At 31.6% G+C, this 13,876-nt stretch overlaps 1 protein-coding gene across 1 annotated transcript in view; it reads left to right on the top strand.

Moving 5' to 3' along the window:
• Nucleotides 1-13,876, top strand: part of LOC139496111 (uncharacterized) — a 198,761-nt gene that overhangs the window by 155,727 nt on the left and 29,158 nt on the right. The window lies entirely within an intron of this gene.

Raw genomic sequence — 13,876 nt, forward strand, 5'->3', positions numbered from 1 at the left:
ATCTTTTTATATATATACATGCCATTAGTGTGTTTAATCAAATGATTCCAGTTATGTGGGAATCAGTGCTTACTTGTCAATTTTAGTCACTTGGATGATTTTTTTTAGCCAAGTCAACACCTCTTTGGGGAAGTTATCAATAAATCATTAAAGTCGGCATGTCTACAACAATGTGTTTTTTCATCCACCTGTTTGGTTCTACATACTGATACACTAGACTTAGTCCCTCGGTATGTCACCTGCGCAGACGAAGTGACATTTCAATATATTACACCTGGCATACAGTACATTTACATTTCCCGCAAAGTATAAATGTAATCACAGCACGAATCGAATGTAATACAATGAATTTTTTTGTTCGACACAGAACCAACATATATTTAATGTATCCTATTGGTTAATAAGACGATGATTTGTTTAGTTTTCACACTCATAAGTTTTGTTTTCGTTGTTTGTCCCCTTGTATTGGCTAGGATAAGGAAATATGTCATATGTTGATTGTTAAAATCCGGCTGTTGAAACAAAGGCTGAACAACTACTTTCAGTCTGCTGCAGGGATGTTTAAACATCAAACTTTGTCAAGTGACAACTCTCTTACTACAATCTGTCCTTCATGGCAGGTACCAGTTGTGGTATACCAGAACATGAATCTCACGCAGAAATTTTGTTATAGTTAAGCATTGAGGTATATACATTTGTAGTTGCTTCCTTTAGACTTAAAAAAAGGAAATGCAAATTTATGGCTGTTCAACTACACAAGAAAGTAGTTGCATACACAGGTTAGGGATTTTCACCACATATGGGCCCAATCAGAGGTCAAAATTGTGATCGCTTCACTTGATGGCATCCAATCAAAGTGGAGAAGAAACATAAATTCTATTTCAACAAAAATATTTTGAGATTTTGATGATAAGGATAGGATAGTATGAGGCTCTTATTAATTGAATATCATTTATCTCTTGAATTTTGTCTAAAATTCAGGTCCGCTATTAGCCTGATACTGAAAGTGCAGATTAGATTTGTATCAGAGCATCAGATTGTTGGCCTTATTTACAATGCATTTTTAAGTTTTAAAATCTCCTTGCTGGACAGAAACCCAAATTTAAAGATTTCTATATATTCATAAAAGCATAAACCTATTGTTTATGACTTGAAATCATACAATTTATTTGTATATCAGCTTGAATGATTTTTCAAAAAAATTAAAAAATAAATCCATGAAATTCTAAAGATTTAATTGTAGAATAACTGATTTTTGCCACCCTAGGTGATTTAATCATTTCATAACTGGTACGAAAATTATAGTTATAATTAGTTAAATGTCTTGCTATCTGGAGGTTAAATAATATAATAAAATATAAATATCTTTAATACCATATCTAATAACTGTACATAATCATGTAATCGTTTAATCATGCTTGCTTGTTTTCTGTCTTTATGTAAAAAATAAACAAATAACAAAAAATTAACTGGACAAGTACCGGAAAAATTTCAACGGACGCTGCATCTAATCAAAACGTGCATATGACATGATCACGTGTAAATGTAGAAAGTATATTTAAACAATTACCACGTCCTTATTGTGCATCAAGTCTTTACATCCCTAAACATACGACTATATGTAGTGACAATTTGAATGTATTTAATCAACTTATAGAAGTTCCTGTGAACAAATGCATGAATGTCAACGTATATTTCGTTTCCTGCTTTACCAAGTGTGTAGAATCTAGACGGTACCGTGGTTTTTACCTCCAAATTGAACAGTTCAAGTGCTACCATTGGTCAAGAATGGTGTATTAGGAATGGGCGTGACTTTAATCTACCGGTCGATGACGCAACATCGGTAATATCTTAACAAAAATAAAATTTAAAGTTCCCGATTCAAAGCTCACTTAAGTAGTTACTAAACTCGAAAGAAACAATTCCTCTTGTATTAGTTTGTAAACCAATATAATCGATAGTACATGTCTTGATAAATTACTTACATAAATATAGCAAAAAATAATTGAAACAAGTATTGAAATAGATACATGCTCTATGTTTTTTGTCATTCTGGTTACTTAATATCCGGAAATTTGAAATGAAAAAGAATTTAAAATATTTCATCGCACTTTTGTTTTATGCACTGTTTAAATTCGAAGAAATCCTAATTGTCATTAGCCGAAACGGGCCTTAATATCGTACTCCTTTGCGAATTCGAAAAATCTTTAAAAAAATGCAAAATAATACTGCAATAAAAAGAAAAGAATAACAAATCATAATTGTATTCTAATGCCTTTCAATTGCACTCGGCAATATATCATATATAAAAGAATAACACAACAAAGAAGAAGGAATAATCTTATTCTGACGTAATCGGCAGAATTTCAGTTTTTGACCCAATCAAGATAAGACGATTCACTCAGGTAACGGTATACATCAAATGATCTTTTTTCTGATATGACAAAAAAAAAAAAAAATAACAAAAACAAACAAAAAAGATATATTTGACCAAAAAAAAAAACAGAAAATATTACGGACATTAAACCAAACTATAAAATAAATCTATCCAAATAAACAAACAATAATTCACCTGTCGTTATCATCACTGTCAAATCGTGTGGAATTTATAGGAAAAGCCATTAACATTCCTGTAAGCGCAAATTTATCTCCGCAACGGTCATGACTTGACAATTTTGCTATTCTTTTTGGTCATTTATCAGATGGTACTGTTTTCATGTCACTGTTTTGATGTACTGTTTTGAAAGCTGTCAAGATAGTATGATTTAAATATGGCATTCGAATGAATGATATGTTTTTGTTATATGGTTTAACATCATTGATATAACAGACAGACACAAACAAGTGAAGACGCGTATTATTGTTCTCTCTTCAAACTGAACATAGCGAATGATATTAAGTATTAAGATTTTTGTTTACTTGTAATACATATTTTTTAAAGTGTATAACGTGACAGACCGAAAGCTTGATAGACAAAACAAAAAATATATAATTGTCTTCTTTTGAATGTACTAAGCTAACATAAAACAAGTGCCAATTTGTTCGAGATTACATTTGTTTTTATTCTGTTTCACGAAAAAAAATAACACTCGGTGATTTGAACGATTTGTATTATTATGAAAATATATAAATAGCTGACTATGTAACTATTTTGTGTTACAGACTAATGTATAATAGCATTAAATATTTAAAGAATTTAAAAACAGTTTTTAAGAACTTCAAACAAACCCTTCTTTTTTGGAATATCTTTATGTTGATTGTACGCTGTGTGGTACAAAAACCTTTATAATTAATCCAGAGAAAAGAGGATGTTCATGTATTGTTAAATTTTAATTAAACTTATTCTTATATCATGTTATATGTTATGTTACTGACTGATCATTTATAGCCTCTCAACAGATAATTTTTTTCTGCATCGTTTCTATTCGATTGTATAAAATATAGTCTATACTAATACATCTTGTGTTGATCTTTGGAAGATCGGACAAAGCTGGATTTTTCCTCATAGCAATATTAACCACACATCCGTTCAATCACATGCGTGTTTTTAATTTTGGCGGATAGTTGTCTAAATGGCAATGAGACGGATTATGCTCTTCTCATATTGATACTAAACTCGTTACGGATGTACGTGGGGATTGTGCTTGATTTTCATGTGATGAAAAAAATAATCTTTTAATCAGTGTTATTGAGGTCTGACGTCAGAGTGTCAGAGCGTCAATTAATACTAGGATTCTATGTCTATTCATTGTATCATTGTTATTTTGCTTAGTTTCCTTTGATATCTATTCTGATATCGGCTTCGGACTTGTTTTAAACTTCGTTTTACTGTACTTATTGCTGTGTGTTCCTTTCCTCTACATTGGCTAGAAGTATAAAGGAGAGAGTTGAGATCTCACAAAATATGTATAATTCCCTTGCATGTTTGTGCTTGTCCAAAGTCAGGAGCCTCTGGCCTTTGTTAGTCTTATGTTTTTTTTTAAATTATTATTTTAGTTCTTTTATATATTTTGGAGTGTAGTATGACGTCCATTTTCACTGACACATTTTTCTTGAGGGGTCAACTGAAGTCCGCCTTCGGGTATTTAACAATACATGAACATCTTCTTTTCTCTCGATTAGTTTATCAAGGTTTTTGTAGCAAACACAACGTCCAACAAATATAAGATACAACGTAAAAGGTTCATTGAAGTTGTTAAAAAAAATGTTTTAAAATTTTCAAAATAAATAGTTAGTCAACTATCTAAACATTTTTATTATAATAATACAATTTGTTCAAAGCACCTTCGCTAATTGTAATTCTATTCATGACAAAAACTCGAATTCAATTTCGGTTACCAAATTGGCACTTTTTTATGTTAGCTAAGTACACATAACAAGAAGACAGTTTAAGTGTTCCTCTCTTGTTTTTTTTTATCAAGCCTTCGATCTGTTACATTATACACTTTAACAAGTATGAATTACAAGTAAATAAATATCTAAAAACTTAGTATCATTCGCTATGTTTTCCGTTGGAAAGGAGAACAATTATTCGTGGCTTGACTTTCTTGTGTCTTTCTGTTAGACCAATGATGTTAAAGATATAATAATAACGTAACAGATCATTCGAATGCAATGTTTAAATATTAATATCTTGACAACCTTTCAAAATGAAGACACGAAAATAATACCATTTGATAAACGACTAAAAAAATTGCAAAAAAATACTAGGTCATGGTTGTTCCAGAAATAAATTCACGCTTTATCCGTAATGCGATACGTATATATGTGTTTGACTTGACACAACCAATTGAAAGTAATTCACAATGAATAATCAATAAATAACCAATATGTTTTATCTGTTTCATTGATAACACAATTTTTGACAGGTAATAAAGTTTGCGATATATTTATTTTGACAATCTTTTGTTTTCAAGTAAAACAAAAATATTTGTATCCTTTGATATTACTATGCGACCTTGGAAGCTTTAGTTAAGAAGATATATGTATAGCACTCGCGCTATTAATAGACAAACATTGACGAGTTAAACTAATGGATTTATCAGCGATATTAACGTGATTGTGTATTAAAGACATAGTAGCCTACAAAATTCCAACAATTTGACAGTGATGATAATGACACCTTTATGAAAATATAATACATTTCTGTCTATGACGTATATATTTTTATCAATTATATAACCAAGAATGAACATATAAAAAGATGACATTTCAAGAATCAAGAAGAAACAAATCCTCTATCAAAATTTGAAAAATGTATAATAAACAGAAACAACGATGGAAAGCCCCTCCCCCTCACCAAAAAAAAAAAACCAACAACCAAACTTTCGATCAAACAGATCTCTCAATCTTCATAATATTATGTATATAGTTATTTAATATGTAAATTTTTAAAAATGACATCCAAATAAATGTGGTAGTCATTTTCGTCTTCTAAGTTTATAGAGGGCTCAAAATGCCAGTTTGATATTCAAAATTTGTAGCAAAATCTACCGGAGATCGCTGAAAAAACTGAAACATTTTTGTCGTCTTAGTTTCTTCTGAATTTACGACGATATTTAGCTGAAAAGTGACATAGATATCGAAGGTGAGATTATTCTTGAAAAATCCTTTTATACGATCTGTATGTATACATATAGTCTAAAAGATTATTAAGTTTTACGAACGTTGAAAAATCAGGGGGTGTCACATTTTAAGTTGGTTTTAGGTAGGTTTTCACTATAAATTTTGAATATCAAACCGCATCTTCATCAATTTGTAATAGAGTATTGAACCGATGAAGATATAGAAGATGGAGAATCATTAGTGAGAAATAAATCAACATTCATTCCCAATAGTGGTAGAAATAAACCATTCGACGGCTATATTGATTGACAACTAAAAAATCTAACTTTTTATTTAGATCTTCCGAAAAATATTGATCATTTGATCATGAGGCGATTGAACAAATAACTAGCCAAGTATACATCAGCTACAACGAACAAATAGTATGACTACTTAATAAATTTTAAAAGAAAAACCAGCAACTTTTATAGTCTTCCAAAAAACATAAATACAAAGAAATACAAAAAGCAGTGAGGGAACAAAATAATGAATATATTAAACGTAGATCTTAAATTGAGGCCCATAATTGCTGGTTCCATGTGTCCGACCCACCGCCTAAGTAATTTTATCGACATAATACTTAAACCTTTATATTCCCATGTACCAAGTGACATTAGAGATGACATTGAATTTTTATCACATCTACCAAAGACTACAATGGAAAATGCCGCCTTATAAGTTTCGATGTAACAAGTTTGTATACAAATACTCCCCATGATTTGGGTATTACAGCTGAGGGAAGCAATATTCAGTCGTTTTACCATCGATTTCACTTTAGATTCCGTATAATTTTTTTTAGAAAACGAAATATTTTTCTTTTATGGGAAACATTATACACAAACGAGAGGAACTACTATGGGTACACATCTCAATTGAACAACTTCGGGCAACTAGTGAAAGATCTATCGAAAATGATAAGATATCGTTTGATGCCACACACAATCCTCGTAATCTGAATATATTTTCTGTAATGAGGAGAAATTTAGCAATTCTTGGACAAAATTCAAAATTAAGTACCCTTATATACCAAGAAACGTTGGTACTACGCAAACGGAAATCTAAAAACTTACAACGTCTATTGACCCGTGTCAAATTCGACCCAACCAAGAGGAAAACAATCAAAGGTGTCGAAATGCACAGATTCACGTTGTTGTACACGTGCAAACTTAACACAAAATCCGGATAAACAATATATGCCACTACCAACATGACGTGTTAATGTGAAATTTTGATTTACTGTTTTGAATGCTGCGGCTGCAAAGAAATTTACATCTGACAAACCGGTAATCCTTCTTTGCGAGCATTTAGATTATAGAAGGCTTTGTAAAATTTAAAAGATCACGTGATATTCTAACATTGTTTCTGATAGCGATTTCACCGCATCTTCTACGGTTCATCAGACAGAAGTGTTGTTGTTATAAGTAACGACCTGTGTGACGTAACCTCATGGATATATATTGCGTCAGTTTGTATATATTACGGAATCATATTGACCCACCGAAATTGTGTCCTATTTAAAGTAGGCCTGAACAGTTCAATCAATAAAGGTTCCGTGGTTCACGCGATATTATCATCGGTCCACAACTTGAAAAAGGGAAAGCTCTAACAGAAACAAGGTTCAATTCATAACTTGATGTTTTGTGTTTTTAAAAAATTTTAAACTATATGCAATGTACATGTATGTATATATATAAAAAAAGGAAATCAAGGAAGGTGTACGAATGATATTAATGCAACACCTGTCACGCTCGGTGAAGATGCCACAATTGCTAATACATGATGTAGGAAACAATCGGTTGATTAACTTGCTAGACGACCAAGGTGATATCGTAATATTTAAAACCACCGCAAATACATACCGCTGGTTGATACACAATCAAACAATTCATTATTAACCTTTTCAGGTACAAAATGTAAAATGTTGAGTTTAAAAATGCTTTCTCAGAACTCAGCTATAACAGTTTTTAATGTTATCAGCATACTAAGGAAATCCATATCAATGAAAGAGGGACGAAAGATACCAAAGGGACAGTCAAACTCATAAATCTAAAACAAACTGACAACGCCATGGCTAAAAATGAAAAAGACAAACAGAAAAACAATAGTACACATGACACAACATAGAAAACTAAGGAATAAACAACACGAACCCCACCAAAAACTAGGGGTGATCTCAGGTTCTCCGGAAGGGTAAGCAGATCCTGCTCCACATGAACATGCATGCGTGACAATATTTATATGATAATCACACCTTATGTAAGAATCCTGGGTATAAATTAAAATGCTAGAGAATTGTGCACTAATTTAGTTTGATATTCCGAAAATTTTGTCCACAATCAGAAAACTGCATATTTCACAAACCCTCTGTGGGCATTTAATGAAGTTTTTCGCATATTATAACCAAATATATAACAAATGATATTTTGGTATGGGTTTTTATTTATATGATAATTACACCTTATGTAAGTATCCTGGGTATAGATTAAAATGCCAAAGAATTGTGCTCTAATTTAGTTTGATATTCCGAAAATTTTGTCCACAATCAGAAAACTGCATATGTCACAAACCCTCTGTGGGCATTTAATGAATTTTTTCGCATATGATAACCAAATATATAACAAATGATATTTTGGTATGGGTTCTTGAATGTAGTAGTGTTTTGCATGTCTAGTTACAATTTGCACACATTAGGAAACCATCTTAATAAAAACATGGTTTATATTTTAATATTTATGTCAATTATTTGTTGTAACATTATGTAAATAATTTTTAAAACAATAACAATCTATTACATTTGTTTACGAAATGATACAGGGGGAATTGTTCCTTTCGAGCTGTGTAACAACTCTAGCGAGCTTTGATTCAGGAGTTTTTGATTTTATTTTAGTTAAGATAAAACCAACTCCAATGCAAACAATACCAAGTACATGATGACGACTACACAAAATTAGTCCTGCCCCTACAACAATCATCAGATAACAAATAAACCTTTTATATTTTTGTAATATAGAGGTCGCGCCAAGACCAATTAATCGATCAAGCGATGATTTGTATATACCACCTTTGATTTCTTCAATGATTTCATTAGTATAGAATGGCGAGGTGTCGGCATTTTCAAGAATCATTTTCTCAATCATCGATAATATTTCATCAAACTTTCTTTCTGAATCTACTTTCGAGCGATTGTTCAGAAATACAACTCTGTTTTGGCATTTGGATAAAAACTTCCGAAAGTAGTTCGGTATGTTTTCTAAAAACTGCGAAGGTGTAATACCATCTTGTTCCAGGTCATCCTTTCCAGTGATAACTATAATTGTATAACGGAAAGGATCTCCACCAAACAAATGCCAGAAATGCTGGACTGCCTTTATTTCTTCTTCTGTAAATCTTCCCACCCTCAAAACATATATGATTATATTTGGTCCGGGAGAAAGCATATTTAAGCATTTCAGTATTTCTAACATGACAGACCCTGTTGACAAATTTGTATCAAAAAACCCTGGAGTGTCTACAATTTTCAAAATGTGTTTTTTCCTCTTCGCTTCACCAATTTTACATGTGCTTGTTACTGATGAAACTGAAACTTCCGACTTAAAATATTTTTCTTTCATAATAGTATTCCCCGTAGAACTTTTCCCCGCACCGGTCCTTCCAATTAAAACAATTCTTATATCAGTGTCCAGGTTTACCTGCAAATTAGAATCATTAATTTTACATATCATAAATAAAATGTGTAATACGTCTGTCATAAAAAAAAAAGACAGAACAAAATGTTAATGAGTAAAACTAATATTGATTAATCTACGACATATAACGTGCGTTATAAAGAATTTAACTTTCTACCACTCATAAATATTTTAAAATCCGAGAACAACGTGCTTGCTAGTTTTCAACAGTTACACTATAAACATCTAAATTTAGATGAGGGCGTAACATTTATATTTTTTTCTTCCTTATTAACAAATACGATATTTCTAACTCTGTTGTAGTCTACATGTTTCTGGAATTTATCTTGATGAATTCTTTGTACTTAAATAAGGCACTCGTAAACTAATGTTCAAAATTAAATTAAAGTCATTCTGTAAACTCATTCGTTCAGTGTAGACTTACTTTTTAAAAAAAATTTAAATGTCCTTTTGATCGAGTTAAGCCATTCCAATTGACATTTTGAAACGTGCCTTTTTTACTTCTGCCTCAGGCTAGGATGAAAATTGATGTCTTTTATACTATTTAAACCTGCTGCATTTTTATACGCCCGTCAAAATTTTGACGGGACGTATTATGGTATACAAATGTCCGGTGTCCGTCCGTCCGTCCGTCTGTCTGTCCATCTGTCCGTCTCTCTGTCCGGCGTAAACATGTCGCACCGTAACTTGAGAACGACTTATCTAAATTTCATGAAACTTAATATAGTTGTTTTTTATGATGGTCAAATGATCTGTATACTTTTTGGTGAAAATAAGATTTAAACTGTTTGAGTTACGGCACTTTGTAACTAAAACAGGGGTGTGTTTTTTTTCACATGTCGCACCGTATCTCAAAAACGATTCTTGATTATGGCTTAAAACTTTACACACTTCTTAGTTATATTAATTTTAATATCTGTATACTTTTTGGTGATGATTCAATATTTCATTTTTGAGTTATTGCGTATTTTGTAAAAAACTGGGAGGGTTTTTTGCATGTCGCGCCGTATCTCAAAAATGATTTATGATTATTGCTTAAAACTTTACACACGTCTTTGTTATATTAATCTAAAGATCTGTATACTTTTTAGTGATGACTCAAAATTTTATTTTTGAGTTATTGAGTATTTTGTAAAAAAGGGGAGGGTTTTTTTTTTACATGTCGCGCCGTATCGCAAAAACAATTTATGATTATTGCTTGAAACTGTACACACTTCTTTGTTATATTAATCTAAAGATTTGTATACTTTTTGGTTTGATTCAAAATTTTATTTTAGTGATATTTGTATATGGTGGTTTCACATGTCCCGCCGTGTCTCAAAAGCAATGAATGGTAATTGCTCAAAACTTTCTCAGAAACTATTTATGATTATTGCACAAAACTTCCACACAAGACGTCGGGCGTATCATGCGCTCATGGCGCAGCTGTTTATTATAAGTCAGGATCCTATTTTCAGTAGTAGTCGTTTGTTGTTTTGGTTAATAAATGTCCTCATTTCTCGTTTTTTCATACATACATCAGACCGTGGAATTTTCCTGTTTTACCTGTTTGAACTTTTTCACTCTAGTAATTTTTGTGCTCTTTGTTCTTTGTTGAACCAAGACTCCTCGTTCGTAGCCGTACTTTGACCTAAAATTGTTTATTTCATTGTTGATGCATTGAATTGAAAGCTGTCTCATTGTCACTCATACTTCAGGGATAACTGTATAGTAGTTTGAAGTTATGCGGACGTCCATCGGTAGATTTACTGTCGCAAATGTAATTAAGGTAGCAATACACAGTTAGAAGTTCAGTTTCGCAATATGGCCATGGTGAGTGTTTTGAATATGAAAGTGTTTGTACAATAAAATAGATTGTTTTAGATAGTTAAAGAATAATATAGCCTTCTAATTGGGTTTATTTGAACAGTTAGAATGATTAAATTATGTTTTATAGGCCGTTTTTCTGTTTGACAGTCCGTATTTTCCTATCCGTACCGCCTAGTTTCAGAAATTATTGTAGTGCTTTTCAAAAAAGATTTGACATTTGATCTTTTCAATTCAGTTTTATGGAAAAACGAGCAGAAATGCATATGATGTGTTTTAACCTTTTGATAGATACATGTCTATGGTTCGGATAAAGGTATCTAATTGATTGGAATTGTCTTTGGACCAAATTTTGGAAACTGTTGTGACATTTTCACCCCCTTTTTGGAAAATAGTGTGTCAAAAAAATACAGATTATTGCCATGGTTACACCTAAAGAGATTTTATTAAACCATAAATACTATTGGAAATCATATCTATGGAAGATTCTCCTTCCATGAATACACACATGCATAACACAAATATTAAGCCTTGTGTGTTAGACAGGAAGGGAAAGCGGGTGTTGGAAAATTATGAGTGTGAATTTAAAGTTATTTTCTTAACTGTGTATTGCTACTTTACCTAGCGCCGCGTAGCGGAGACTGGTGTACGGGTTTTTGCGACAGTGAAACATATAGATAGACGTCTGCAAAGCTTCAAATACAATAAATTGTCTCTATTCTAATGCATAACAACTACATAATTCAATTTCTATCATTATTTCAGTTTGAATTTTCCATTAAAAAAAAAATCCGCGAAAACATATTATCTTCTTTAGCCCAAACGAAGTTAACGTCATAGGTAATACAATTTAATCAAAAGAGAATTATAGGAGCAACAAGTGAGATTTTTTTGCTAATTATTGTAAAAATAACATGTCAATACAAAATATCGGCTTCCTTAGTTACAGACCAATAGGTTTGAGAATTTTACGATTACTGTCTTCCAATTAGAAACGTTGATACAAAGTAATTGCATATGAATACGTCTTCTTATATCTACTGAGCATTAATAGAATTATTCAGTTCCAGAAAAAAACCTCGCGCGAACACGGCTTGAAGACTTCTTGATATGTTTATGGTGATACACACACACAGCTTGGGTTCTTGTTTCTCAAACTGTTATTACATTGTTATGCACTGAGTCTGATATTTTGCTAAAATTTTTGATGGTTTCTAAGTCCTTCTCCCATATGAGTTTGAATGTCCTATTAGTATTTTATGTTTTAGTGGTACACAGTTGTTCATAGCACGGGGAAATAACTCAGAGAAAAAGAAGACAACACAGAACGCTGATGATTTTGTAGTATTTCTTTTGTTTTTCGAAAGGTACAATTCAAGTCATGTCTCTTTATAATAAGTTTGGTCTAAAAAACTGAATACGGTGTTATTTTTCAGCAGTTAAGATCAATGACCAACAACCATTTTGCATACAAAATTGCAATGAATATTTTTAAATAACAACTAAAATACCCTTATCGTAAGAAAAAAGTATAATATCAAACCAGCATGGATTTTGTTTTCTCATTCAACATGTTTATTTTCTGATCTAAATAGTTGAAATTCATCATTAATTGAATAGTACCTATAAAGCGAAACATCCATGTAAAAGGAATGTCTTTCATATTAAATGATGTGCTTTTTCCAAACAAATCACCAACATTAGAAATCAAACATGAGATACAGAGTTACAATGCAAAATGACTCTTTTCAGCGAAACGTTATGTGTTTTGATTATAATAGTTAAAACTCGTAGTAGTCAACAACTCATTGTGGTTCATTTTGTCAATAATTGGTCAAATTCTGTGAGGTGCATGTTTCAATTTTTTATTTTGAAGATTGCTTTACAAAAATATTCTGACGTCGGAATTATAGTGATTGCGAACTGTACTGTGATATATTGCAAGTCAACTACTTTAGTTCTGTTTCCTGATAGTTAATTTTCCTTGTAAATTCTAATAGATTTTAATAACAATTCTTAACGGTTGCTATAGTAGTCTTTGCAGTGTTTCAATTTGTGATCGTCAGAACATTCAAACGTTGGTCATAAAGGCAACTCTTCTCTGCATGTATCATAACCATTATGCTTGGTTTTAATTAATATCAATGTCGTCTTTCATTTCAAAACCTGAGGCAAAAAATTACAATTCAAACTCAAAAAGTAGAAAATAAGTTGTCAACACAATGGCTATAACAGAAAAATGACTAACAGACAAACAATAGCTCACAAACACAGCAAAGACTTAACAACAATAATTCTAAATAAAACCCTGAGGGTGAACTTGGATGCTTCAAATGGTGAGCAGAACCAGCTTTGAACATGACACCTGTCGTTTTGTTGCTTCCTCATTGACATACACACCAGACCTACTTTGATTTTTTGGAAAAAAACATATCAAATAACATCATATATTCGTACATAGTCGTGGGAAAAGAAAAATTAATGTCAAAACAAATAAAGGTCATTGTGTATTAGTTCATGACGAACATCACTGAGCACAAAAGAAAAAAAATAAGAAATTAAACCGAAGAGCATTGTATTGTCATTATTCCGCTCAAGGACACAAATAAACCTTTGAATAATGAACTTATACTAATGAAGAAAATATCGAACACCAATATAGACATGATCGAAGCACTGTTCCTTTGGTTTTTGTGTTAAATGTTTTTCTGCATTTACTTATTTTGTGTGATGGAGGATACCCCATTAGCTTTGTTTTTCTTTTACGGTATTTACATATT

This window comes from Mytilus edulis, chromosome 11 (assembly GCF_963676685.1).
Source record: "Mytilus edulis chromosome 11, xbMytEdul2.2, whole genome shotgun sequence".
In the NCBI taxonomy this organism is placed as follows: domain Eukaryota; kingdom Metazoa; phylum Mollusca; class Bivalvia; order Mytilida; family Mytilidae; genus Mytilus; species Mytilus edulis.